The sequence below is a fragment of the Marmota marmota genome, unplaced genomic scaffold, assembly GCF_001458135.2.
Source record: "Marmota marmota marmota unplaced genomic scaffold, marMar, whole genome shotgun sequence".
Classification (NCBI taxonomy): Eukaryota; Metazoa; Chordata; class Mammalia; order Rodentia; family Sciuridae; genus Marmota; species Marmota marmota.
In genome coordinates, this window is record NW_026000016.1 from 41,173,406 (window position 1) to 41,193,066 (window position 19,661).

General features: G+C 49.3%; 1 protein-coding gene across 18 annotated transcripts in view; it reads right to left on the minus strand.

Annotated features, from left to right (window-relative positions):
• The window catches only part of Nfasc (neurofascin), a 175,800-nt gene extending 157,962 nt beyond the window's left edge, over positions 1-17,838 (minus strand). For 6 of the 18 annotated variants that reach the window (XM_015483786.2, XM_048809569.1, XM_048809571.1 and 3 more), the window contains exon 1: positions 17,679-17,838. The gene's annotated coding sequence lies outside the window, so the exon portion shown is untranslated. Of the gene's footprint in view, positions 1-17,634 lie in introns of all 18 variants that reach the window. The other 12 variants (XM_048809583.1, XM_048809582.1, XM_048809581.1 and 9 more) reach the window with 6 other exon arrangements.
• Between the last annotated feature and the right edge of the window lie 1,823 nt (positions 17,839-19,661).

Here is a 19,661-nt window from a genome sequence, read left to right on the forward strand (position 1 = left end):
GCTTCGATCACAAACCCTGAAGGCAGGCTGGACAAGCAGGCTGGAGGCAAGATGCCAACACGGATGTGTGCTCGCCCACAGGCGAGCTGGTCTACCCAGGCCAGCTGGTCTCCTTGGGCATATGACTTCCCTCAAGCCCCGGGGGTCTCACCTCAACATGACAAACTTGACTTTTGTATTTTAAACAAAGCATGCTATTGAATAAATAATGGCATGCACAGTTTCATTGCTGATGATTTGACCCATTCATAGTTGGGGCAGAAGTGACTGTGAACACTTTGCTTGTAAGCTGCAGACCAGAAGCTAGATCCTACATAGCCTAAAAACATCCTGGGAAGGGGCAAGGGACACTCCACCATCCCTGTACTTAACCTCTACAGACTCCGTGGGTCAGGGATGCAGTGATTCTATGCAATCCCCTTGGTCATTATTGTGTTGCAAATTTTATTGAAATTAAACATACTTTTTAAAGCATACTGGTTTTTATTATTATTATTATTATTATCATTATCATTATTTGTGGTGCTGGGGATTGAACCCAGAGCCTTGAGCATACCTATCCACTGAGCTATATCCCCAGCCCCAAATTTTTATTTTTTGAATGTTATTTTTCTGGTTATAAAGATAAAAGTCACTAAAATTTGAGAAGAAACAAGCAAAAAAAAAAAGTAAATCACTTGGGAGGAATAACCATTAATATTAAATATGTATATTTTCTGCTGGTTTTGTTCTAATTTGAGAGCTGTCGCTACCACAGAATGGATGAATGGATGAGGGGGAGGCTGGGTTCTAGTGGCTTGCCTCATTGGACCCCTCTGAGCCTCAGGGTGCCCCTCTAGGAAATGGCAAAATTATCCCTGCTGCCAGTTCAAAGAGTTCTCGGGAAACAAAGGCAGAGTCAGGCGTGAGTTACCCCCACGCCCCCACCCTCTCCTGGCTTTCACATTCTCAGTTCTTGGCAACAGCAGAACTGCGACTGGTGCCCTTGAACTGCTGCCCCTGGAGGGATCCTGCAAGCTTTCATCTTGGACAGGGACTAACAGGAGAGCCCACCCCCACCCCCACCCCCACCCCACACTGCCTATAAGAAGCAAATATAAAGCAGCCTGCTTCAGCAGAGATGGAGATGCAGCCAACGCAGGGCCAGCGGGGAGTCACAGGTACTCATCTGGGTCTGTGGAATATTTTGGAAAGAAAAGCTGTGGTGGTGTGGGGGGGGGGGCGGGGGGTATGGCAGGAAAGAGTCAAGTCCTCTATGATGCGCTGACTTCCCAAGTGTGCAGCCAACAGGTGAGGAGACATAAAGGAAAGACGAGATGGTGGCTGTCTGGGGACAAGGCCAGGAGATTTCTCTCTCTCTCTCCTGCCAGTTGCAGCCCAAGACAAGGAAGCAACCCTGTGACAAAAGGCAAAGTAGGTCTGCCCAGGACCTGGTTCTTTTTCTGGCCACTTCCTAAAATATCTCAATAAACCCTTTCGCTTCAGAGAAAATAAATAAATAAAACAAAGCCTGGCTCTCCTTCCTCTGGTTCTCACACGGGGCATCTCGGGGAGGAGCTGGAGGGGTGTGGGCAGCAAGGATTCTGTGAACAGATGAGCCCTGGGCTATGGAGGAGCAGGGTCCTTCCTTGGCCTTCACTTCCTCTCACGCAAAACAAAGGACTGGACATAACTGGTTCCAAGTCTTTCCAAGCTCAGGCTTCTAAGGGTCCCAGGAGCTTTGGGGGCTTCCTTCTAACCCATTTTTTTTTTAGCCTATTATTACTACTGCTGCTCCTACTGAGGCAATAGCCATGCATGGGGAAGGTCACAGGCCATTCCCCCCTAGAGCTCATGACCACAGCACAGCCCTGTTTTCCTGCTAGTGGTCAACTTCACATCCGAGTTGTCTCTACCAGCCCTGCAGGGGAGATGGAGATTTCCTGCCTTTTCGGGAGATTTCTCCCTCTTCTCCACACACACACACACCCACACACACACCACATAGGAAAAGTCAGCAGCCTTCCATGAGGACCACTGGGAATTCTACAGACTGGGACAAAGGTTGAGTAAGAGCCAGCTCCCCAGCTGCAGCTGAGTATAAGACTCAGCACAGTCTCTGCAAAACAAAAAGTGAACAAGCTAGCTAGCCCAGAAGCCGCAGGGCCAGCGGTGATGCAAGAAGACAATGGGCTCTTCCCAGGCTGGGCCACTAAGTCCCGTGGTTGTTGAGACCAGGCCTTGGAACCCTGCCAGAGCTGGGAGGGTGCAGTGCTGGTCACGTGATGTTCCCTACCAGAGCTGTGGAACTGGAAGGGGTCTTGCACTGGGTGGATTGTTCTCCATCCCCCACCTTCCTGCCTCAGGCCAGACAGCCAAAAATCCATGGCCCAAGGGACAGGACCTCAGCTTGCCTTGTCCCAATACATGCTTGCTTTCTTGGCAGGTGACCAGTTCTCTGTGGTCATGTCTCACTTGTACCTCTTTTTTGTTGATCAACCTCCTCGGGTCAGCTAACTCATTCTCTCTGGGCTTCATTTTAAAATCAGAAAGGGATTCCTTCCATCTTGTCCATGCTGGGTGTGGCCAGCGTGAGGGAATTAAAACTTGAGAATAACTGGACTTGTCCATGTCTCCTGAATTTTGGTCTCATCCTCTTGGGAGAGATAACCTGATGGGCTTATTGGAAGGACAGAGGCAGAGCTCTACCTTTCAAGATCCCACTCCAAATCTCCTTGAAGTCATTCTGGGAACCACAGATTAAAATGTTCTTTCTTCTTCTTCCCTTCTTTTCCTTTCCCTTCCCTTTCCTTCTTTTTTCATATTCTCCCCCCCTCCCTCCCCACTTTTGTGTGGGGATTCAGCACAGGAGAGCTTTACCACTGAGCCACATCCCGACACCTTCTTTTATTATTGATTTTGAGACAGGGTCACTCTAAGTTGCTGAGGTGGGCCTGGAATTTACAATCCTCATGTCTCAGCCTCCCAAGTTGCTGGGATTATAAGTATGCACCACCATAAGCAGCTAGCTATTCCCTTCCTTCCAAACTCAGGAGCTCCTGTGGCCTAAGCCATCCATTTGCATTTATCTTTTATTGCCTGTAAAGTGAGCTATCTACTATGCATGAATATCCTGGAAGTTTCCTCAACTACAGTACAAGGTTTATTGAGGCAAAACCTGCTTCTTTGTCTCCTCTGTAATTCTCACAGCGCCTAGCATACAACTGAGCACCCATTTGAGGCTCAAAAACATATTGAGATTGCCCACCATGGCCAGAAGTGTGGTCAGGTATGGTGGCGCACACCTGTAATCTCAACTATTCCAGAGGTGAAGGAGGCTCACAAGTTTAAGGCCAATCAGAGCAACTCAGTAGATCCTGCCTAAAATAATAATAATAATCCAGGAGCCCTGCTTGAACATGACACTACTGTCAGGAGAGAGAGGTAGGAAATAATGACTACAGAAAACTTTCAAAAGCACCTCTTTTTCTCAGGCACTATGCAAGAGGATTCAAGGGCATTATTTAATGTAACAACCCCATGCAGGATATTTCACTTCCCAGTTTACAGATGAATGTTAAGGAAGATTTAAGGCCTTTGCAAAAGATCACACAGTCAGTGCACAGAGAGCCAGAACTGAACCAGGAAGTCGGACCCCAGGGTCCTTGCTCTTGCATGGTCTTCCACTTCCAAGACCAGATGCGCTCACTCAGAGTTTCAGATGAACAACAAACTTGGTCAGAAGAGAACAGGAAAAAAGCAAACTTTCTGGAACAAAATCACACAAACAAGTGGGGAAACAAACACAAACTGGGGAAACAGGAGTAAGTGGAGAATGAGATTGATGTCAATATCCTGACTGTGAGCATGTCCTATAGTTATGCAAGATGTGACCCTGGGGACTGTAAAGGTACACGTGCTGAACTACTTCTGGCAAGTGCACATGGGTTAACTAGCTCAGTGAAACTTTCAATAATAATGATAGTAATAAATATGTGGGAGGCCAGGGATATAGCTCAGTTGGTAGAGTACTCGCCTTGCATGTACAAGGTTCTGGGTTCTAATCCCCAGCACCCCCCCCCCACAACACACAAAGATCCATAGTCCCAGCAAGAGCATCTTTAGCCACCAATGAGTAGTCCTTGGCCTGTTTTGACCTGTCCCCAGCACAACAGCACATGGATAGAGCCCAGATGATACCACTAGGCCACTGAGAAACAGCATTCTTAGACTCAGAAGTCCCAGCTGTTATTTTTTATAATGCCATCTAGAGAGTCCCTCTTTCTTTTTCAAGGTTTCAGGTTCAGAGAGGATTTACCCAGTCTCACTCAGAAGGGGGCCAACACTTGGCACAGCTCTGACTCAATCCCACACAAGCCTTCCAGACCCTTGCAGGAGGGCCCAGCCACATAGCAGTCATAGCTGTTTGCCACTCTCCTTTAACCTCCAGCTTCTCCTGCACCTCCAGCACCCAGCAGGCCCACCTTGCCTGTGCCACCCACTATCAGGGTAGCATGACAACAACCACAACAACCAATGGCCCCATAGCTGAGGACAACAGGATGGAGGAGGAAACGAGGTAGAGTCCTGGGGGCCACCGGTCCAACTCATCCAAGTTCTAGTCGTTCGCAAAGCCCATTCAAGTCCCAGCAGCTGGGCAGTCTTCACGCTGGTTCCCACGACACTCGGGGCAGGTCATGCTGGAAGAGCTATAGTGCAGCGGGAATGGAAAGATAACCCCGACCTCTCCAGTCAGGTGCGCAATGCAAAGGTGTTGCACAGAATGCCCGGTGGGTGGCCAGGCTTCTGGATGACAAGGGATCCATCTTTAGCCCAGACCTAACTGGAAACCTTTATCCCCATCAGATGTGGAGCATGTCAGAGACAGGGGGAAAAAAAGTCAGCAACAAAACTTCAGGAACACCCACAGAGAAAGAAGTGGGGTGCATAATACAATATGGAATTTATCAGAGACTGTCCTAAAAGCAACACCATGGATCAGCCCTCTGTAATTAAAGTCTGAACAATTCATAAATGAAGCTTAAGAAAGTTCTGGATGTTGTGATAATGGTCCTGATATAGGAAACCAATATCCTAGCCCAGAATTTTATGGAATAAAAAAATTAGGAGAGTGGTCAGTCAAATGAGAAGATAGCAAGAAAACAGATGTGCACCAGATTCGAACAGTGATTCCCATCTCAGTGAGGAGCAATGGAAGCAGATATCTCAAGCCTACTTTGGGGCATCGCGGTTTCTGTATGGCAAGGCCGGGGTTTCTGGTGTATACACTATGCACAGTTCTTTCTCACTGTGGATCCAGTTAGCCTCAGAGAGTACCTGATAAGGTCCTGTGTTCAACAACTATTCCAAGCCCAGATAGATAAGTACCATATTGAGCCAGACTGTGCAAACTATCCCTCCCTGCCACCTCTTACTGACCAGCTTGGCCACATTGAGTTCTGCAGGAACATGGCCTATAATCCTGGCATCTCCACGGAGGCTGGAAGGGTGGGCAGCAGGAGAGCAGACATTAGGACCTTCTCTCCATGATAAACCTGTTGAAGGAGGTGGCTACCCCACACACCCACCCAAAATGGGGCAACCAACAACAGGTGGTAACAACAGACACCTGTTGACATCACACCTAGAGGTAAGGTAGACGCAGGGAGGCTCACGGGACGGTCTTCCTTTTATGTCTTCACTTTCATGGGCCCTGCAAGGGTCTCTTCCCAGAATGAAAAGTAAACCTAGAAAAACAGATCAGAGCTTGGTTCTGTGGCTTTGTCAAGCAGAGACGGGTCTGTGGGGACAGATGATGATTCTTCTTTGGGGAAAGTGCCTTAGCCTTGGGCCCGAGGAAGACTGAGAACTGAGCAGTGGCTTGATGGGATGACGATGGCCGGGAACCAGAGAGTTCCATGGCCTCACACCTAACACCCTGCCAGGGACTCCTCGCTCATTCTTCATGCAAGCAACCCTTAGACAAGGAAGTTTCTCAAACAAAAGGGCCAAGGGCCTGTGCTGGAACCCCAGACTGCCTGATGGGCCATGAGCCAGGACTATTAGACTTTGGAATCAGAAAGGCCCAGATCCGATCCCAGCCCTGGCACCTAAAGCTGTGCCACTTTGGGCAAGTTGGTTCCATTCTCAGCTTCCATTTTCTCAGTGTAATGGGGACAAATAACATTCAACTCAAAGGTGGTGATGACTCAGTATGATGATGTGCTTATTTAAATAGCCCTCTTAGTGGGGCATTGGTATCCCCATTTCAAACTGAGAAAGTTAAAGCTAAGGAAGGCTAATAGCTTGTCCTAGACACTTTAACCCTAATTGTCACATCCCTAACCAATGCCTGTTCTACTGCCCCACACTGGTGCATAATCATCCACTCAGTATATATTTACTGAAAGTTTACTAAGTACATAAACCAGGTACCACTGTGAGTTACTGTTCCAAGAGTAGAATTGGCCTGTTCTAGACAACTGCGTCCTTGGATCCAGCATGGCTAATGGTACCTCCACAGAAGCAGGTACCAATAAGGCATTCCCTGCCCTCAGGCCACATACAATCTCCTGGGTAAGAAAGGCACAGCCAGGTGAAGGCACAGCAGAGGGGGCAGAACCCATCAGGAGAAGCAGGAGTTCTCAGCCAGGGCTGAATGCTACAATTATCTGGGGGCCTTGATCACACGACAGTGCCTTGGCCCTGCCTGCAAAGAAGGCTGTTTATTTGGCGTGGGGTCTCAGCTGTCGGCATCCCATAAAATCTCCCCAGATGATGCTAGCTAACATGTGGGCAGGACTGAGATCCCACACAGAGGGCCTCATCCATCAAAGTGTGGTTGGATTCCAGCTGTGTTGGCATCACCTCTGAGCTTGTTAGAAATGTAGATTCTCTGGCCCAGCCCAGACCTACTAGTCTGGGTTGAATCTGCATTTCAACATGATCCCAGGTGGATGCAGCAGCCTGAGAAGCACTTTGGGCAGGTCAGTGAGAGGTAGACCCTTCCCTACAGGCCAAGCAGAGAAGTCCTTTCCCAGGTGCACTGGGAGACAGCCCACCTGCCCCCCTCCAGGCAGAGAACACCCTAGTGATTAGGGCAGGGGCACTGGTGCCTATGGGGAGCCACGTGGCCAAGTTCTGCTTCTCTTTTCTCCTCCGAGCTGCACCTGGGTCTGCATCATGGGGCTCCATGTCTAGAGCTGCTGGAATCCCAACAAACCCTTCTGTGACTAAGAGGAAATCTGCATGCAAGACCCAGTCACCATTTAAGGAATAAGAAGAAAAAGGAGTTTCCTCCCCTTCCACACAGTCCTCGTCCCCACTGTCCCTTCCCCCTCCTGGAGTGCTCTTCTCACAGAAGAGGCAAGCTAAGGACAGCACTGGCTCGGCATAGCCCCCATGAGAGAGCAGGCTGCCCGGCCACCCATAAAGACGGCACTGTCACTGCAGGCATGGAGGTGGCTGGTACCAGCTAAGCCTAGTGAAGGAGGGAATCCTCGAGAGACAGCCAGACAGAGGCACTCACATCATCTGGCCCCTCCAGCATCTCGCACCCCACCCCAGCTCCGGATCCGCTACCACTTCTGTCTTTGTCTCTGTCTATCTGGGGAGTGTGTGTGTGTGTGTGTGTGTGTGTGTGTGTGTATGTGTGTGATTTTTCACACGTGCCTGCCTCTGCTTTCCCATCAGACTAGGAGCAGCCCTCCCCAGCTCCTCCTTTGTCACTGCCAACAGTACTGAGCATGGACACTTGCACCCAGCAGGCGTCCAATAAATACTATTTGTATTCACGTGCACACATTTCCTAAGGGTCAAACCCGTAGCTCCAGGCTAACAAAGAGCCACTCAGAAGCAGGCATTTATTAAGGATGACTAGCAGCACAGTGAGATTCTTCGAGAGAAAAGAAAAAAAAGCTAAAGCATTCCTTGAAAAAGCTCATATCAGACTTACAAAGAGCAAGCCTAAAACCAAGAAAAGCAGGCCCTTCCATGCGGTCAGGCAGGCCTATGGACGCTGGCACATGCCAACACAATGCTCCAGTCTCTTGGCTTGCTGATGGATTGGCATGAGTCGTCCAGTCTCCTCTAGTCCTCTAGAGTACTTCTGCCACTCACCCACACCCACGTCCACGCTACCGGGTGCACAGAACGGGAGTGAACACCCAGAGTCAGAAAGGGAGAAGGCTCAAGACAGGAACCTTTCTACACCCGATGCCCTCAGCATCTGACTCAAGAGCACCTCATCGTCCCTCCACTTTGCCCCAGAGCCACCCACACTGCCTGCTTTGTCATTTGAGGCTTCCAAGTATTGGACCTCAGCCAGAATCCAAGGCGGCTTCTCTGTGTCCTTGAACAGAAAACTTCAGGGTGCCATGTAAGGTTGTTCTCATTGTGAAAACAAGAAAAATCCAGACAAAACTCATGGCCAGACAAGGGCTTCAGTCTGGATTCAAAGTGGGACTTTCTCCAGGAACTTATCAAATCCACCCCCATTCAAAAGGCTACTTCACAGTGTACCGTACAAGTTTAGGTAATGATGGGTCAATAAATAAGGGTAACTGGGCATGGTCAAGGATTCTGAGTATATGGGACTATACAGTCTAATACAGTAGCCACTAGCCACATGTGGCCATTTAAATTAAAAAAAAATTCTTTTGCAGTGCTGGGGATTGATTGCAAGGCAAGCACCCTTCCACTGAGCTACAGTCCCAGCCCCTTGTATTTAAATTCAACTTAATTTAAATTCAAAATTCAAATCTTCAGTCACATGAGCCACATTTCAAGTGCTCAGTAGCCACATGGAACCAGTGGCTGCCACACTGGGCAGTGCAGATACAGAACATTTCTCTCAGCACAGAAACTTCTACCGGGCAGCACGAATATCAAGCATTTAGATATTTCAGGTGAAGTAATGAGCAGGGTCTGCTGCTCTCTCCCAGTTTGCTGGAGAGTCTCTCGGTCCCCCGAGGAGTGCTGAGCAGAGGAAGGACATGTTCACAATGCATGAAGCAATGGGCTGAGATTCTCCCACACACACAAAGGCCCTGGAGCAAAGCTTGCAGGGCTGCCTACCACTTGAGTCCTCTTAGCATGCATTTGTGTACATACACGGTCTCTCCTTCCTAAGGGGACCCGTCCTTTTGCTTTCATCACAGGGACTGTGAAGTCAGATGCTGTAGCCAGTTCCCTGCCAGAAAGGCCACCTGCTGCCTTGTTCTAGCCAGAATCGTGTTCTGGCGCCCTCTGGACAGTTCCAAGCATTTCTCGGCTGTACTTTCTAACCTGGTGTCACTGGGGAGAAAAATCTTTCAGAGGACAGGTTGGATCAGCACCCTGGACAGCGACCTCTCAGCGCTCCAGAAAGTTTCAACACACCCCTGTTCCTCAAACACACCTTCAGAAGGAACTGTCCCCTGGCAGACCAGTATAGGTGCCTGAGAAGGGGTTTCCCGCCTACCTCTAACACCTCAACCTTGTCTTCAGAACAGAGGCAGGTCAGCTCAGAAGTTTCAAAGGCTCCTCACCAGCACCAAGACATCCAGCTCCTCAGTTCCAAAGTGAAGGCTCTCTGCAGTCCGGCCCCCGCTGGTCTCTAGTTGCACCTTTGACAGCCTCACGTGCTCAGTTCACCATGTCCCCACCCCAGGTGCTTCCCTCCTCTAAAACCTTTGGCTGTTCTTTTGCCCCACCATTTCCTTACCGTTGCCTATTTGACTCCTTCCCACCTCTAGAGGACAAAGCCAGCCCCCACATCTTTTCCAAACCTCCCCCAAGAACTTTAGTCTGTGTTGATTCCCTCCCTCCTCTGACATCCCAAAGCACTTCTAGTTCAGAGCACGCTTTAAGGAACTTAATGACATAGCATCACATCCAATGACTAGTGTCATAGGTGCATTTTAAAGTTCCAGGTGGGCCAGTATGTGAAAGAAGAACTAGATTTTGCCAGCAACTTGTCACACTAACACAAGTAAAAGTCATGTCACCTTTCAGAGTTTCAGTTTCTTGTTGGGTAAAATAAGGATCTTAGACTAAAATATTTCTAATATTCATGAATTGAGGATTCTCTCAAAACTAGTTGCCACCTAGAGAAGCGCTCTGCATACAGTAGGGCCTTGAAAGGGTAACTGCAGATGCAATGATTATTTTATAAAACCCGGGCAGAGCCCAGAGCTGGGATCAGCCAGAGAATCCTGGGTTAGTTCCCAATACAAGTTCCAAAGGCTTTAGTTCCACTCTGTGGGTGATGATGATCAGAAAGGGATCGAGTTTCTGTCCCTGCCTATGTCACATAGGAAAATTGTGGCCTCGGAGGCATTTTCCTTCATAAAGAATGCGTTAACTCCACATGTGGAAAAATACTACACAACAAATTTTCCAACAATGACATGATAACAATGTCTGTCATGCAACTTTCTCTCATTTAGGTCAACTAACACCCGCAGCAGTGTACTCACTTCATTCCTAATTACACATAAGCCCAGAAGAGACTATGGAAAATAACAGGAAGCAAACAAGTGGGAGACACCCCCAAGTAAAACTCGAGCTGGTCTCACAAGTCAAGGCATTCTAGGGGGAAAGTGACCTTGAATCTCAACTCAATATTAGACTCCCTTGTCAAAAAGATAGTTATGATGCTTCCTCATATTTAATATTCCTATCCTCAAAGCTTTTGTCTAATGTATCTACACACAATAAGATATAGAGCATATATATAGAGAGAGCATATAGACAATTCCTCTCTTGCATAAGGAGAGTTTAAGGCCAGAAATGTTTAATAACTTTTACACTACAAATAAAGATCCAACTACACCACGAATGTCATTGGAATAGTTTCATGGACTTAGGCAACACACACATAGACACATGTCTATGCACATCAGATGATTCTTACTAATAGAAAGGGAGAACTTATGAAACTTCCCCTAGAACTTTAAGCTTCCATTAAGTACTTGTTTTTTTTAAAAAAATGCTATTGCCAAAGCAAATTGGCTAGCATCGGTACAAAAGGAGGGAACTCTCATCACTGGGGAAAGTCCTTGGAATTCTTCTGCCAGCCATCCACTTTCATTCCAGAAAAATCACAAGATCTGAGAACAAAACTTCGATCTGGCCCCAGCTGGCCAAAGCTGGATCCAGGAACACTAGCTGAAGCCTGAACTCCCCTGTCCTACCGGGCCTTTCCCCAAGTTGCCCAGTCTATGTGCTGAGAGAGGCAAAGCAGGATACCCCAGCACAAGTATGGCAAAACAAAGACCCCAGCACTCGGGGTGCACCCTCTCTTCCTCCAGCAGCTCTGATCATTGAGTTTTCAAGTGTGGCTATCTCAAGTCCATGGCAGGTCCTTTCTTTTGCCCAAGCCTTTAACAGATCACCCAAGTCTAATGTCATAGTCCATTAACAGGCTGGAATTATACTGTCTGGAATTATATTTGAAGATACATCTCTCATCACCTGGAAGGCAAAGATGGGGCCTGATAAGCCTCTGTGTTGCTCCAAAAAGACATAGTATCCCTGCTCCAAAGAGTAGGTGCTCTGTAAATGCTTGGTGATGATAATAAGAATGATCAGACCTTCTCAAGAAGTTTCTCTGCCACCTACGGGCAGAACTAGGTAGAAGCTAAGTACCTGGGGCTGTGTGGGGCCCACCTGGAGGACAATAGACCAGACTTCCTCCAACTCTGGGTGCCAAGGACTTTCTTACTCTAGGACTCAGACAGGCGGCGGAAATCCTCTCTTCCAACCCCTGAGCGGCTGATCTCAGGCTGTTTATCTCGTTAACTCTGTTTATTGTGATCCTGGTAAGAGGTTCTGAAGCCCTTCAAGCCCCTCTCTAATTAAATTCATTATAACAGATTGGGGCTTTCTTTCTAGATCTTAGAAAAATTAACAACATGATTAGCATCATAATGACTGGGAGAGGGGCTGCCAGGGAGGCCTTTCAGGAGGGGCTGGGCCAGTCAGGGAAGGGAAGATTGAGGAGGAGCAGGTGAAGGAAGAGAGGGCAGATGCTCAGGCAGCTGCTTCCCAGAGGAGGAGAATCTGCAGGAGCTGGAGGAGGTGACAGAGGCCTGAGGGGATGACCCCTCCGTGCCCCAAACACTCCAGCTTTTTCATAGAGTTGCATTTGGGAGAAAAGAGAAAGGACAAGAAATTAATCAATGACATAAATCCCAGAGATGTGGCTTCTGGGACAAGAACTTAAACCAATCTTCTAATTTTATACAGAGAAACACATTTAAGTTCTGTTAATAGTGGAGCCAGAAGTATAAGCCCTTTTTAAGATGATTGTCCTGTCCCTGCAAGACAGGCAGGAGCAGGGTGAGGGTAGACAGCAGACAAGAGGAAGCAGACCACTTCCTCCCTAGAGAACCTGAACCTGCCAAGTTTTTACTTATACATCTGGTAGGTTCCCTCCTCTAGAACACCCTCCTTGTCTAGCAAATTCTATCAATCTGTCCAGGCTCAAGGCCACGGCCACCTCCTCTGTGAACAGCAGTTACTATTTGAGGAGCATTTGTTCCCCACTGGGTATTGAGCAAGGCCTTCCTATCTTTAGCACATCGAATCCTTATAACAGCTCCATAAGGCTATATTAGTATCTGCATTTTACAGTGAACTTCAGCAGCCCAGAAGCAAGTGGAAGAAGCAGGGCTGGAGCCTAGGATTGTCTTACCTCAAAGGCCACATCACCTCTTCAACTCCAACAGCCTGGTCCAGTTGACAGATCACGCCTACCTCGAACTGTTACTGTCCAGGGTCTAAGCAGCCTTCATCACACACCATTGTATATTCTTCCCAAGGTGCTTTCTGTGCCTTACTTCTCCATTTGGAAGCAGGAACCACATTTCTGTCTTTCACAGGGATATCATAGGTACTCAAAAATGCATTTTAACTGAGCCTATCTAACAGATTTTCCTAAACTGTACATGAGGACAAATATTCCAGTTCTTTATTTTCCAACAAGCCTGGGAGAGCTCAGTATAATAGATGACAGGGCATGGGCTTTGAAGTCAAACCAATGTAGGTTTAAATTCTACCTCTGGCCAGGCACTGTGGTGTATGCCTGTAATCTCAGCAGCTCAGGTGGCTGAGGCAGGAAGATTACCAGTTCAAAGCCAGCCTCAGCAACTTACAGAGGCTCTAAGCAACTCAGTGAGACCCTGCCTCTGAATAAAATACAAAAGGGGCTGGGAATGTGGCTTAGTGGTTGAGTGTCCCTGAGTTCAATCGCTATTACCAAAAAAAAAAAAAAATTCTGCCTCTGCAATTACCTGTTTTGTGATCTTAAACAAGTAAGACCCTCCCAAAATCTGTTTCATTATCAGTAGAATCCTAACTAAAGCTCTTTTGTCTAGTTAACTCAAAGGATAAAATGAGGTGATGCATATAAAGCCTACAGTAGGATACCCAGCACATACTAAGCACTAAGTAATGATGACTACTGCTATTAAGCCACTTACCTGGCCCCCAGCTTGCCTCAAGGCCTAATGAAAGGAGGGTGGCTCCAGGGTTCTCAAGCTGGCTGGACAATCTGACCAATGCCCTGGGTCAGCAAAGCTGCAGAAGTGCCTACAGGAACCCAGCATAGCCCGAGCTCCCAGAACCTTCCCCTGCAGTCCCAGCGACCAGGCCATGGGTATCCAACATCTACCCTGGCAGCGAGGCCTGGGTGCTACCTGGACATTTTGAGTCACTGCTCAAATGTTTTCCATCAAGCTGTGTCAGTCAAGGCATGGTGATCTAGCCTCAATTAGTTTGGTGGTTACTCCAGGGGTCCTCTGCCCACTGTGACCCCTCAGCCAAGTGCATACCATGCCAGAAACTCATTCAATCTTTTATAGCATTTCTTGTGCTGTTTTAATTTGTCTTCACTTCTTTCTCTCCAACTCAACTCATTTCTCAGCACCTAGCACAGTCTCGGACCAGGTTTAAAGGCTCGGAACAGATGAATGAAATGAACTCAGTTGGCATGTGGGGAAGAGAAAGGGCCACTCAGACAGATGAAGCCAGGAGTCTCCCGCCTCAGGTTCTTTTCCCAGTTTAGTTAGTCATGGTGACCTGTACTCAAGTATGTAACTTCAGAGGGTGTCCCCTACTTACTATCAGCCCACCCCCATCTGGACTGCTCTGATGACCTCTACCTGACTCTGACCCACTCATAACCCCAAAACCCCTTCATGCATATCAATATCTAAGCATGACCCTGTGCAGGTACCTGCTATTCCGCCATCAGTTTGGAAGCTCCCTGAGGGCAGAATGGGCCTCCTTCCTCTGTTTGCTCTGGCATTCTAAGCATTTTCAGAGCATGCCTCTAAAATGCAAGTTCTTAGGAGCCGGCATTGGTGGAGTAAAGCAGTTGCGACCTCGACCCAAAGTTCCCTGTCGGTGTTTCTGAATGAAGCTGTAGCAGTACCCAGGGGGATTCAGCTACACCCCTCCAGCTCCCCTCCAGCTGGGGGATCTGATAAGCCGAATCTCACCTCCTCCCTCACCCTTTTCCTGACAGTCAACTTGAGAGTCAGCTCTGCTACCATTCCTAATGACATTGACCAAGCCCTCTTCCCAGCCATTGAGGAGGGGGCTGACACCCCAAGAATTTGAGATCCTGCTGTCTGATTACCTGTCTCTCTTTTCCATGATGCTGGGACCTCTGAGAGTTCCAAGTCTGCCTTACTTTTCCTCTCTGTAATCTCAGAGCCTAGCAGAGCAGCACAGTGAAGGGCTAACTGGATATCTGCGAAATGAATAAGTTACAGATCCAGATTTCAGTTCCTCTTGTTTCTTCCCTCCCCCAGCCCAGCTGAACAGGCTGAGAGCTGAACTTCTCTGCCTCCCCCTTTCTCATCTAAAAATGTCTTTTTCTAAAGTCAAAGGTCAGATCCTTACACACCTTGGATGGTCTTAAAGATCTTAAACTCTTGGATGGTCTTAAAGATGTCAGTATACTTCTGGCCTCCCAATCAGCCTGAGGGAGAGGCCTGGTACCAAAGGTAGGAAATAGGTTGCGACAGAGTAATCAGAGCCTTGGAATCCTGACTCTGTCACTGCAAAAATAGGACCCTCCTCTGATCTGTCCCACTCGGAAATCCAAAGCCAAAACAAAACCCCCAGGTTTAAGCCATCTCCACAATGTGCCCCTGAAAGGACCAGCCCTTGAAACACATACAGTCTTGTGCAGCCCACAGGGAGCCCATAAGGCACAAACTGGCAGGTCTTGTCCCAGCTCTCTGGGGAGCTGGCTTTTCTCTTTGTCCCTTGGTTTAGCTCCCCGTAGCCTTTGTGATGCCAAACAAGAGGACAAGGGGTGAAATTCGTTGGGCAAAACTGGAAAATATGTATGCTGTTATCAGAATCCCCCACTTAACCTGAGCCCCAATCAAGCACTTCGACGTCAGAACCATAATCCAATCAGCTCTCGACAACAGCTGCAGGTGATGCCTCCTCCCCGTACCAGGAAAAGCTGGCAGCCCTGAGCCACTGATGCCAGGGGAAGCTTCCGCCCCACCCCCACCCATGATGGGGAGGGGACAGAGAAGGGTAACAATGCAGGGGGCAGCCAGTGCCCCAGATGCAGGAGCCCTAGGAGGCCCTGCCGGAGGCAGGTAGAGAGTTGCCACGCATCATCTGAAAGAGTCCAACTGTTCAGATTTCCAAAGTGAGGGAGCCTTAGAGAAAAGGGACAGGATCTGTGGGCAGTTTGCTCTTCACCTTCCAATTTAAGCCTCTGAGTTTCAGCTGAGGTCCCCAAGACAGGAAATGGGCTGTCATTTTCTGTTTCACAGTGGCAAACACAAGTTCTGGAGCTAAGTGTTAAGTCTCTTTCTTCCTCGGTATCATTGTCTCTCTCTCTCTCTCCCTCTCTCTCGCTCTCTCTCCACACATACACATGCCTTCAGCTAAATCCAAAGACTAGGGGGAGAAATTGCTCCCTCAGAAGTGCCAGCTCGGTCAGGGTAAAAGGTAGAATGTATTCCATGGGTAGTAGACCCTCATCTCCTTCGACTCATCCTGCAAGGCCAATCCTCCTCACAATAGAGGGGCACCGACCCCTGCCTGCCCTCCTCTACCAGTCCCACCTCCACAGCTGGTACAGCCCCCTCCCCAGGGCTTCCATCTCCAGGCACATTTTCCCTGGGCTTCTACTTATGCTTAAAGTTTTACAGGTTCTGAATGTGCCCATCTCTAGCCCCATCAAAACCATTCAACTCCTGCCCAACCAGTTCTCAAAGCCCTGCGGCCTGCCCTTGCCTTGCTGGAGATTTGACCGGAGCCCAGCAGGGCTCACCACAGTTCCAAGGGTAGATGAGACACACCAGGCCCTCATGCCAGGGAGACAGACAGGCAGAAAAGGGGCATTGTCCACTCCTCCAGACTGAGGGAAGAGGCATCTCTGCCCAGCACACACGCACACACACACACACACAGCCCATGCCAAAAACCAAGGAAGGAACCAGAAGCAGACCCTGGCTCAGGGCAGCAGAGGGGCTGCCATGGGGACCAGAGTCTAGGTGATTCAGCACTCTGCCCACTCAGCCCAGCCCATGGGCCACACTCATGACAGCTCCTGGTGCCAAAGTGCTGACTTAGAGGTTGAGGAAGAATCCTTTCTAAAATCCAAAATTTTCTAGCACTCCAGCAGGGGTTCTCACCCAGGCCTTTTACACCCCAAGGCTGAGAACGAGGCCTAGGATGAGCCTACTATCTGTCCCCTTGGACCCTGCACCTCTCCAATCCTAGTTTCCCTGTGCTCAGCACCCCTCCCAAGTCCATCTAGGAAACAAACCTAAACAGCCTGAGAAGAAGGATGGCTGGAGAGGAACACAGAGGCCTACTAACCCCCAGTCTCCCTCCTCGTCAGCCGTGGACAGGATCAAACATGCAGAAATGGGTGAAAGTGGGTTGTGTCCACAACAGAAAGTACATTGGGCCTTTGAAGCTGGAGGCTGCCCTAAGCAGAGAAGGAGGGCTAGGGCCAGTAAGGAGCTGAGGACAAGCTGTGGGGCTCCAAGCAGCAGTGGGACAGGCAGGTGGAGAAGGTGATGTGGCGGGCCATCTGAGAGCCTGGGGACTAGGTGGGGTTCTTGAGAGGGACCATGGTGCAGGAGAGGAAACCAAGAGGCAGCTGGGAAGAGGCTGGGACAGGGTGTGCAGAGGTGAACTGGGGGAGGACAGAAAGGGTGAGGGAGCTAGTGGGGAGACAGGCACTCAGCTGAGTGACTGGGGGGCAAGGGATGGGGAAGAGATGGGGGAGGGCAAGGAGAGGGGCTGGTGTCAGGGCAGGAGAAATAGGAACGAATAGGGTGATAAAAGTGGGGTGTTGAGGAAAACATAGGTATAAGGGCCAGCAGGGCTCATAGATGAGATGGGGACAGAGAAGAGAGGGGAAAGGGCGAGGATGCAGGAAGGGGGAGGGGATATTGCCAACGAGATGGAAAGGGTGTTGGGGTGAGGAGAGGGTAGGAGCTGGATGATGTGAGGGTGCGCTGGAAACATACAAGAATTGGATGATTCGGGACAGATGACAATGTGGACAGGAGAAGGCATAGGGACGCGGACGGAGGGGGATGGGGTCAGGTCGGAGGATGGAGACGGACAGAGGAGGGCGGGAACAAGAGGGTGTCGCTAGATGGGTTTCCATGATCCCCGTTTTACCATTTTACTTCCAGCCTATCTCTCGGGTGTCCGCGCTCCCCTACCTCCAAGGGCTCAGGCTCCGGCCCCGGGCGCAGTCCGAGCTGNTGTGCCGCTGCCGGCGCCGCCACTTCCCCCACGTGCCCCTGCAGCGCCTCTCGTCGCCAGCCGCCGCATTAGGGCAGAGACTAGCCCGTGCGCGTCCCCGGGCGGCCGGCGCGCCCCCGACAGCCTGCGTGCGCGCCCCGCGCCCCTCCCTCCGCGCGGCGAGCGCCTGCTGAGCGGGGACCGGAGCACGGAGGAGGGAAGGAGGCTCGGGGCGCGCCCTGCCCTGCGCTATAGGGAGTAGTTCGCGCAGCCTGGACTGCATGAAACCTTCCTTTCTCTTCTCAGCCAGCTCTGAGACCTTTTTGCAGACTGAAAATAATACTCAGTGCACGGTTCCATTCGCTGAGCGCCTACTACGTGCTGACTACCCAGAGTATCTGTCCTGTGTATACCCCTTCACCAGAAGACGGACGGTGACTCCTTGCGGGCAGGAATTTATTGGACAGATTGTGTTCCCAGGGTGTAGCACCGAGACTTGCTTAAGGTAGACGCCTCAGGAATGTTTCTTGATTAAGAGTTGCTGGATCAGAATCAGGCGCAATGGCTCACATCTATAATACCAGCGGTTGTGAGGTTGAGGCAAGAGGATGGCGAGTTCAAAGCCATCCTCAGCAAAAGCTAAGCAACTCAGTGAGACCCTATCTCTAAAGAAAATGCAAAATAGGGCTGGAGATGTGGCTTAGTGGTTGCTGGATCGGGAGTTGGGGCTGTGACTACTGCTGGTAGTCTTGGAATCTTCTTTTTAAAATGGGAGGTTTTTACCCACCCTAGGGAGACTCAGACCCCTGTCCCAGATTTGAGTTAGGATGGAAAAAGCCTGAGACTTGAAAACCAAAGATTCAGATGTCCGTCCTCTCTCTGTAACTGTCACATGAGCAAGACACTTCTCCTGGGTTTCTTCAAAGGAGCCATGAAAAATTGATTGCATGATTGTCCCAGGACGCTTCTAGCTTTGACTTGAAGAATCCATTAGGCCAGGGCTAATGTGCAAGCATAGAGACCCCGGCTTAGAGTTACCACCTGAAACAGTGGAAAGATCCCAACTGGGGAATCAGAATCTTAGTTTTGGAAGAACTTCTAGTTCAGCTCCCCATCCAAACTACAGTCCCGTCTGAGGCCCCATTCAAAGCAGCGCTGCACTCCCCTGCCTCTGTGCTCAAACAGCTCTTATCTAGGGACCACCTGGCTGCCTCTCTGTCTCCTTCTCCAGTTTGTAAACTCTGAATAGAAGAATGCATCTTGTTCTCTATATTATCCCCCTCAGCACATTGTAGATGCTCAGTAAATACTAGCAGAAGGCAAGCATGACTACTAATGATAGATGAATCATCCAGGTAACTGATAAAATGTTCTTCTCTTTGATTAGATTATTTGAAACCTACAGGAATTTGGGCAAAGCCTATCCATTGGGAAAGGGAGGAGGGCTGACATGGCAGGACCTGAAAGCAAAACTGCTTCTGGTATCAGAGACTTTGGGCAAAGATTTTCTGCAATGCGCCTGTCTATACAATTTGAGCCACTCAAAATCAGCATCTCAGCAGCACCCTGGTGCCGGATCTCCTACAATCCTGTGAATGAAACAGTATACCCTGGAGCAGAACAACCCCATTGTATCCATTCTGGAGTTTCTCAAGAAACTGGTCAACCCCAACCAAGGGGGGCAGGAAGGAATTTCCAGGGAATGTCCAAGGAATGAAGGGAAGAATTTGGAAACTGGGGTCACTGTCCAGATGCCACTCCTGGTCCTGGCAGGTCCTGGACACTGGAGGATCATTTGGAAAACATTTAAAAAGAAAGACACTTAAAAGCACCAAGGCTCCTCAGGTCTGGATCTAGGGCAGGGCTTCTCCTTATTGAAAGTGATTCCATGGAATAAAGAAAACAAATCTCTCTTCCTAAGCACCTGTTGTATGTCAGCTGCTTCTAGTGCTAGGAGGTAG